The sequence below is a fragment of the Symphalangus syndactylus genome, chromosome 3, assembly GCF_028878055.3.
Source record: "Symphalangus syndactylus isolate Jambi chromosome 3, NHGRI_mSymSyn1-v2.1_pri, whole genome shotgun sequence".
In the NCBI taxonomy this organism is placed as follows: domain Eukaryota; kingdom Metazoa; phylum Chordata; class Mammalia; order Primates; family Hylobatidae; genus Symphalangus; species Symphalangus syndactylus.
Window position 1 is genome coordinate 49,928,254 of NC_072425.2, and position 9,173 is coordinate 49,937,426.

At 43.8% G+C, this 9,173-nt stretch overlaps 1 protein-coding gene across 17 annotated transcripts in view; it reads right to left on the reverse strand.

Moving 5' to 3' along the window:
* AOPEP (aminopeptidase O (putative)) overlaps positions 1–8,308 on the reverse strand; it is a 395,241-nt gene extending 386,933 nt beyond the window's left edge. For 13 of the 17 annotated variants that reach the window (XR_008656596.2, XM_055271838.2, XM_055271836.2 and 10 more), the window contains exon 1: positions 8,221–8,308. The gene's annotated coding sequence lies outside the window, so the exon portion shown is untranslated. Of the gene's footprint in view, positions 1–1,107; positions 1,230–8,220 lie in introns of all 17 variants that reach the window. The other 4 variants (XM_055271843.2, XM_055271841.2, XM_055271833.2 and 1 more) reach the window with 3 other exon arrangements.
* Positions 8,309–9,173: the final 865 nt, after the last annotated feature.

Genomic DNA, 9,173 nt, shown 5'->3' on the forward strand with positions numbered 1-9,173 from the left:
CTGTCTGACCTTACAACCCCCACTTCCTACACTGCACCATCTTTCTGTCCTTCTCTGTAGGACACTGTACTTCCTACAACAGGAAAAACTGTAGGAAGGGCAAGAGGTCCCTCTGTTCCTGTCTTAGGCAACTACACTTCCTTCAGCCAGAAAGCAAGAGAAGCTCCTCCACCCCAGGATTTATTTGGGGATGATGTCCCCGGCACTACAGCTATGCAGAGGAACTCGGCGGGGAGCACTGTATCTAGGGGCAAAATAAGTTCAAGTATAAACTCACAGGATTGCCAAGCCTAGTAAATAAATCAATCAATAAAAATAAATAAATAAGAGGCATTCAGATCTCAATATTTATATCCTAGTTCTCTGTGGGAATAAATACAGAACGCAGATTTCTCCATTCAGAGGAAGATCCAGACTTTACACACTGCAAATGGGTGCCCCTTTCTCTCTAAATGGTTTTGAACCCACCTCATCAAGGTTTAAAATAAACTCCCAGCACCAGATTCTACATGGTAAACTGAACATGTATTCAGTTCATCCTTGCCAAGACAAAATATTTCAACAAATTCCTGGAAATTGAAAAGTGCCTGGGATTAACGTAAGAAAATGCATTTGGTATAGTTTAAATATCTTTAGATCTTCAGGAGCTCAATCATCTTTTAAATTTAAGCAGGCAACTGACACTTAATTTGTAGGTCATATTGAAATGAATTAGGAAGTTTTAAAGGTAAGGTTCAACAGTTTATTTTTCTTTGAGATTCTATTTCTTATAAAGGCTAAGACATATATGCTGAAGAAAAACAGAACTACACCAATACAGAAGGAACCTAAGGGTATGTTTGAAGTGCTTGCCATGAGCTGGTTACATGGTGCAAATACTACATAACATTACAATTCGCCATGTGGTGTAAAAAATAGGAATTTCTAAAACCATCATAAGAAAATGACTAGGCCAGACGCAGTGGCTCACACTTGTAATCCCCGCACTTTGAAGGTCAAGGCAGGTGGATCATTGGAGCCCAAGGGTTCAAGATCAGCCTGAGCAACATGGCGAAATGTCATCTCTAAAGAAAATACAAAAAATTAGCTGAGCATGGTGGTGCACACCTGTAGTCCCAGATACCCAGGAGGCTGAGGCAGGAGGATCGCTTGAGCCTGGGAGATTAAGCTTGCAATGAGCTGTGATCATGCCACTGCACTCCAGCCTGGGCAACAGAGTGAGACACTGTCTGGGAAAAAAAAAAAAAAAAAGAAAGAAAGAAAGAAAGAAAGAAAGAAAGAAAGAAAGAAAGAAAGAAAGAAAGAAAGAAAATGATTAAACACAGCATATACAGTAACCATGATATTTCCAGAACGTGAAATACTCTCTTATTAGAAAAGATGTTATGCCATGTTCCAAAACAAAAAAGATTTATTATAAACTAACAGTCAAAGTCCTTGGGCATCCACTTGCTCAAACATGACCACTGAAGGATCTTGATTTGGCCAAGATTGCAGACAGCACAGAGACTGCTGCAGACAGCACACAGACAGATCTGTGCTATCTGCCACTAGAGAGCAACTGCTAGACTGTAATGCTGCTGCTTTTTAAAGTGTTAAGTTATCTGATAAAACATAGTCTTCTGTCATGCTCTTGGGTTTATATTCTGTATTTAGTATAAATGTCCATTTTCATGGTCTGGAGAGAACAACCCATTTCTCCTTTGATGTGCCAGATCCTAAACACCAAAACAAATCAGGTCCGTACGAAATCCTAGTCATCACTCTTTCTTGAGGTAGTATCTTTTTCTTAGAAATCCTCATATTTAAGTATGTGAATAAGGTAATAAAATATCATTATTAAACACCGATAGGGAATTTACTGCCTATCATAGCAAATTCCTTGGTAGAAGACACTTCTTATACCCTATCAAATAGACTGGATTCATGAAAAATTTGTATGAGAATCAAGTTAAAACTCCAAGGCTTTTAATGCCACCTACTTACTGTTTTTCAGTGATAAGACTAATGATATAACAACAAAACCTACATCAGCTTGTATCTGTGGATTAGACAGTTGTGTGTTTTTAATGCTTTGTAAAAGAGATGGGAGTTAGTACCCATTCTTTCTTGATGAATAATGTAGGTTACGCTCATAAAGGTAAAAAAAAAAAAAAGTTGACTGAAAGCATGGATTATCAAACATGGGGAGAATATCAAAAGGCATATTCTAGAAGTTGCTTACATCCTCTACTGAGTACACTGTAATTAGTTCCCAATTAACATTGTACATATGTATATGTTAAAAACGAATATGGAACAGTAAAAAATAAAAGAGAACAGGCTGGACGGGGTGGCTCACACCTGTAATCCTAGCACTTTGGGAGGCCGAGGTGGGCAGATCACTTGAGGTCAGGAGTTCGAAACCAGCCTGGCCAACATGGTGAAACCCTGCCTTTACTAAAAATACAAAAATTAGCCAAGTGTGGTGCCAGATGCCTGTAATCCCAGCTACTTGGGAGGCTGAGGCAGGAGAATTGCTAGAACCAGGGAGGTGGAGGATGCAGTGAGCAGAGATCATGCCATTGCACTCCAGCCTGGGCAACAAGAGCGAAACGCCACCTCAAAAAAAAAAAAAAAAAAAAAAGGCAAAAGAGAACAGACTAGGGAAAAAAGGCAGGGGGAAAAAAACCTTCTAAGAGTTGTAAAATTTAAAGATATTTGACATTTCTTTTACCAACGAGAGACTTTATGATCAGATGCCCAAATGCAAAAGAACTGCTCTAAAAGTATATCACATGCACAGAAACCAGGGCTTTTTGGAGGCCTAGCAAAAAGATGATAAAATCAAATCAAGAGAATACTGAAGAACTATTCACCTAAAAAGTACTATTAAAAAAACAAGTTGGGCCAGGCACGGTGGCTCACACCTGTAACCCCAGCACTTTGGGAGGCTGAGGCAGGCGGATCATGAGGTCAGGAGATCGAGACCACCCTGGCTAACACAGTGAAACCCCATCTCTACTAAAAATACAAAACTTAGCCGGGCATGGTGGCAGGCGCCTGCAGTCCCAGCTACTCGGGAGGCTGAGGCAGGTGAATGGTGTGAACCCGGGAGGCAGAGCTTGCAGTAAGCCGAGATCGCACCACTGCATTTCAGCCTGGGCGACAGAGTGAGACTCCATCTTAAAAAAAAAAAAAAAAACAAGTTAGATAAGTCTCTTGACTTGTTAAAACACTACAAGAGAGAAGTAAAAGTTGGGGAAAATGATTATTCTAGAAAAGAGCTGAGAAGCACTTACCGGGCAAAGTGAGAAAACAAGCATCCAGAAAGCCTTAGTCCTGGTGTCATTTCAGAAACTCTGAGGCTGTCCTGCTGCTGCTTTTCCAACTTGCTCCCTAACCACAGTTAACATTATCTCCATTTCCCCACTCTCAAAATGACCTACTCAGCGCCAACAACCTTCGCCTTCACTGCACTTAGCAAATTAATCGTCTTTTTTTTAACATTACAAGACATGCTTTACTTAGTATATAAATTTCTCAGTGTACATAAAATAAAATAGTATAATTATATTAAACAACCAGTCAGAATTACAACCACTGACCCAACTATGTCCTAGTTCTTCATAACCACTGTGATGATTACACAATCCTGAGAAAACCTGCGCAGAAACTAAGGTTGAAAACTAGTTTCTAAATACGTCTGAGTTACACCTCTTATTTAGGCAACTACTTCATCCTTTTTGCTGTTTTTTAAAAACAATTTTACTTGTAGAAAAAGTGTTTCTTCTCATTCTGTCCGAAGATAGAGAGATCCTATATTTTGCCATTTGGTATAAATCTCAATGTAAAATAGAGGTTTATTCTCAAATAGCATGTAAGTTACACGCTTTATGAGTCAAGAAATAAAAAACATCACTTTTCAAAAGAATTACTCAACAGAATTAACATAGGTCAGGCTGAACAATGGTCACTAGGTCTGGAAGTCGTTTTTTCTTCACTCTCAAGGAAATGCACAATGATCTTTGATATTAATCTGTTTATAAAATTTATACTAGAGAGACCAATGGTCCATTCTTGACTTTTTTTTGAGATGGAGTCTCGCTCTGTCGCCAGGCTGGAGTGCAGTGGCGCGATCTCGGCTCACTGCAAGCTCCACCTCCCAGGTTCCCGCCATCCTCCTGACTCAGCCTCTTGAGTAGCTGGGACTATAGGCGGCTGCCACCACGCCCAGCTAATTTTTTGTATTTTTAGTACAGATGGGGTTTCACTGCATTAGCCAGGATGGTCTCGATCTCCTGACCTCGTGATCTACCCACCTCGGCCTCCCAAAGTGCTGGGATTACAGGCGTGAGCCACCACGCCCAGACTTTTTTTTTTTTTTTTTTTTAGGCAGAGTCTCGCGCTGTCACCCAGGCTGGAGTGCAGTGGCGCTATCTCGGCTCACTGCAAGCTCCGCCTCCCGGGTTCACGCCATTCTCCTGCCTCAGCCTCCCGAGTAGCTGGGACTACAGGCACCCGCCACCACGCCCAGCTAATTTTTTTTTGTATTTTTAGTAGAGACGGGGTTTCACTGTGTTAGCCAGGATGGTCTCGATCTCCTGACCTTGTGATCCGCCCGCCTCAGCCTCCCAAAGTGCTGGGATTACAGGCGTGAGCCACCGCACCTGGCCCATTTTCACTATGTGGAAGAGCTCCACCTCTGACATAATTTCAATAGTCTAACCTCCAAGCACAGCCTCCCAGTCTTCCTACTCTTTCTCTTGCTTACTTGCCAGCTGTTTCTTCTTTCATTGAGACTCCAGTCCCTTAGCTTTAACATTTTCTCCAATCCATCTGCTTCCTCTGACTCTATGGCAGTGGTTCTCAATTGGGGCTGATTTTGCCCCTCAGAAGACATTCGGCAACGTCTTGAGACATTTTTGATTATCACACTGGAGAGGTCTGCTACAGGCATCTAATAGGCAGAGACCAGAGATACTGCTAACATCCTACAATGCACAGGACAGCCCCCCTACAGCAGAGAATTATAAATGTTTCAGAAGTAGAGACTCCCTGCTCTATGGTCTTCTTTTCTTTCTTTTTTTTTTTTTTTTAAGACAGGGTCTCATCACTGTGTCTCCCAGGCTGGAGTGCAGTGGTGCCACCACAGCTCACTGCAGCCTCGACCTGCTGGGCTCAAGCAATCCTTCCATCTCATCCTCCCCCAAGTACCTGAGACTACAGGCATATGCCATCATGCCTGGCTAATTTTTGTATTTTTTGTAGAGGCAGGATTTCATCATGTTGCCCAGGCTGGTCTTGAACTCCTGGGCTGAAGGGATCCTCCTGCCTTGGGCTCCCAAGGTGCTGGGATGAGTGAGCCACAGTGCCCTCAGCCTCTATGGACATCTTTAGAACAACATAGTTCATTTCTTCAAACACTCTTGGAACATTTTAACCTCAAGTCTCTTGCTCTTTCATCCTTCTGACAGAGCTTTTATAAAACCAAAACTTTAAGCAATGGGATCATACACCTTCTCTACTTCTAAACTACTAAGCTCAACAAAAGCTGAATGAATATCACAATCACAAGAATATCTGACTCTAGATATTCATAGACTCCAACTTTGGTGGGATACCAACATTCCTGGACAGGCAACCCTTCATGATTCTCTCTAGTCTCCCCATCAAACCCTGTCCTTTTCCCTCAGTGATTATTCTAAACTTCTACCAACTTTCCTCAATCCCTATCCCAACAAATCAACGCAATGTCAGCAAATTCACCTGCTGCACTTAAGATCTTTTGCTCCATCACACAAGAACTTCCACACATTTCTTCCTCATCCCACACACTCACTCACGTCTGTGCCCCCCCTTCTCCCCATCCCTCCCAGGAGAGTGGAAGAAGTGTCCCTCATGCCCCGCATAGCCTGAAGGTGGCCTCTGCTCTGGAGATTGTCTTTTGGTGGCCTCTGGGACCTTGCTTCATCAATCATCCAGCCCTCTAAATCCTTGACCTCAGGCCGGGCGCGGTGGCTCACGCCTGTAATCCCAGCACTTTGGGAGGCTGAGGTGAGCGGATCGCGAAGTCAGGAGATCGAGACCATCCTGGCTAACATGGTGAAACCCCGTCTCTACTAAAAATACAAAAAATTAGCCAGGCGCGATGGCGGGCACCTGTAGTCCCAGCTACTTGGGAGGCTGAGGCAGGAGAATGGCGTGAACCCAGGAGGTAGAGCTTGCAGTGAGCCGAGATAGTGCCACTGCACTCCAGCCTGGGCGAAAGAGTGAGACTCCGTCTCAGAAAACAAACAAAACAAACAAATAAATCCTTGACCTCAGCATCTTCCTGTTTCCAAGCCCTTTCCACCTCAGAAGTGTGAATGTTCCAGTCTCTTCTTACCGGAAAAAGCCACAAATAAACAAAACCCTCCCTTAATTCCACATCTCCCTCCAACTCTTCTTTATCTCCTCACAGCCAAATTCCTTAGAACTGTCCTCGACTGGGCACAGTGAGGTCAAAAATCTACTCGGCATCCTGAGTGTTTATGGAGGCAAGAAATTGTGTAGTACATTTTTAAAATTTCCATGTCAAAGAGTCAATATAATTTTCATTTCTAAAGAAGTAAAGCTCTCAACTGTAAAATTACCCATTCCCTGAGGACTCCAAACAGCAGGGTTTTACTGCACAATCTTGTTTGCCATTTATCTCATTCTTAAAGGATGGTGTGTGTGTGTGTGTGTGTGTGTGTGTGTGTGTGTGTCCGCGCGCAGGAAGGATCACAAGTTAAGCTTTCCAGGTGTTTTAACTCCAGGAATATGGGAACTTAATACAGTATTAAAGATATTAAAAAGTATTAAATCATTTGTGTAGGTGAACAAACTCATAAAATTGTGTGCAACTATTGTAAAAAGCCTAAAATTGAGAATTAGTAGAGTCCTTTAAGAAAAGTGCAGACTTTGAAGTCATACTCAGACCTGAATTTAAATCTTGGTTTTGCCATTTAGTTAACTGTGAATTTTTAGCAAGTCAATTTCATATAACCGAAAGTCAATTTCCTTCTCTATAAATTGGAAGTAATAATTCCTAACTCACGAGGTGGTTGTATGAAGTACGGAGAAAACATATGCAAAGTGTTGAACACAGTCCCTGGATAAAGCAGATGGGCCAACAATAAGCAACTATTATTATATCCTAACCTTATTCTACTTTGTCCCCCAAATATCGGAAGAATCGAATCTTCCCAATTAGCAAATAATTGGAAGGCTTCCCAGAATTATACGAAGCACAATATACACTATTCAAAAATGGAACAGACTAAAAGTATTTAAAAAATACAAAACCAAACCATCAATGAGATTAAGGATTTCAGAATTCTGCTTCTCATCCCATATACTCAGCATCTATTCTGTCTGGTTTTGTAATAACCCATATTATTTATCAACCATATGAACGCTATTGTTGTTTTTTTGCGATCTAAACATCCGTAGCGGGTTACGTTACTTATTTTGAGGGCTACCTTTGCAAGGGTAATTGTCATCATTGCACGAAAACCAAAAAGAAATCCAGGTACAAGGGGCATTTTATGCAATGCTATTAACTGTTCCATGCATCTCAACAGTGGACTGGATCCTAAGTGGATCTTTTATTATCACAATAGATAATCATAATCACATTACTGTGCCACCCCCTCCCCGCCCATGCATGCGTTAATGAACAAAACTCCAGACTAACAGTATGGATGTTCTATAGGGACACCAAAACTCAAAATGTGGTGCTCTCAGTAAAGATCCTCCGGGGGAAGAAGAGGCGGATGGGTTTCACTTAGTGAAATGAATGGAAGTGGAAATGAATCGAATCGGAAACTGTTCTGCCTACTTAAGACTGCAGATGAGCCCTGTGGGGCTAGAAGCCGAGACCGGCAGGTGACCGAGGGCCTGGAGGGAAGAGACGAAGGAGCAGGCACCCAGAGGCTGAGAAAGGTCTGTGCCGCCGGGGAGAAGACAGCCAGAACCCGTGGCCACCTCTACAGCTGAGGTGGTAAGATGTGACCGCTCCGCCCAGTCCCCAGGATGGGTTTCAGCCCCAGGGGTCTGGGAGAACTGAGGAGGGGATGCGGGTCCTCGCTGGTCGAGCAAAAGTGAGGGTAAGGGAGGGTTCCCCGTCGCCTTCAGAACGGAATGGTGCTGTCCCCGCCGCCATCCCGACGCCGGAGGAGAGGAAGGCAGGGACCCAACAGGGAGCGAACAGGTTACCTGTCTCAGCCGCGTCCCACGGGTCACCACTTCCGCAGACTCGGGGTTACTACGGGCTACCCCGGCACGCGCCGGGTGACGTCATCCACACGCGCCCGGGGCCGCATTCTGCCTGGCCCGCCTTCCGCTAGGCCCGCCCCCTTAGGATGAGAGGGTGGGACCACCCGGGGGAGATCTGCGCAGGCGCGGAGCTGCTGCCGTCGTAGGAGGGCGCAAGCAACTTGGCTGGCTAGGGCTTGTAGAGTTGCCCCGGTACCCTACTATTCCTAATTGCAAAATCTTTATGACACTTAAGAAAAAAATCACCAGCCTGGGCAACCTGGGGAGGCCCCGTCTCTACAAAAAAATTGAAAAATTAGTCGAGTGTGGTGGCACGGACCTGTGGTCCAGCTACTCTGGAGGCTGAGGCAGGAGGATTGCTTAGGCCCAGGAGTTCGAGGCTGCAGTGAGCTATGAACGTGCCACTACACTCCAGCCTGGGCCACAGAGCAAGACCCTGTTTCAAATAAAATTTTAAAAAAGTTGCTGAAATACAGATGTGCAATTTTATTCCTTAGCCTAGTCTCACCTCTGCTGCATGTGACTATTGTTCACATATTAATTCCACCACAATTTAAGATCCTCCTGTGTGCCAGGCAAGCACCCTTAACAAAAGCTGGGGAAACAACCAGGAAAAAGACAGACGCTGTGCCTTCCCTCATGGGGATTACTTTCTAGTTGAGAAAGGAAACATTAAATGTAGAAGGAAAATAAGTTGCTGAGAAATTAAAGGAAGACGGGTGACCTTTTGATTTGAGATGTCAAGAAAGTGCCCTCTGAAGAGGTTCAGTAAACTGAGAAGAAGCCAACTCTGTGGAGATCTAAGGAGAGTACAGCGAAGAGAAGGATCTACATGTGAGCAAGCAATAGGGAAGGGGCAGAATGTGGTGCCTTGGAGAAAGTGAGAAAGTAGG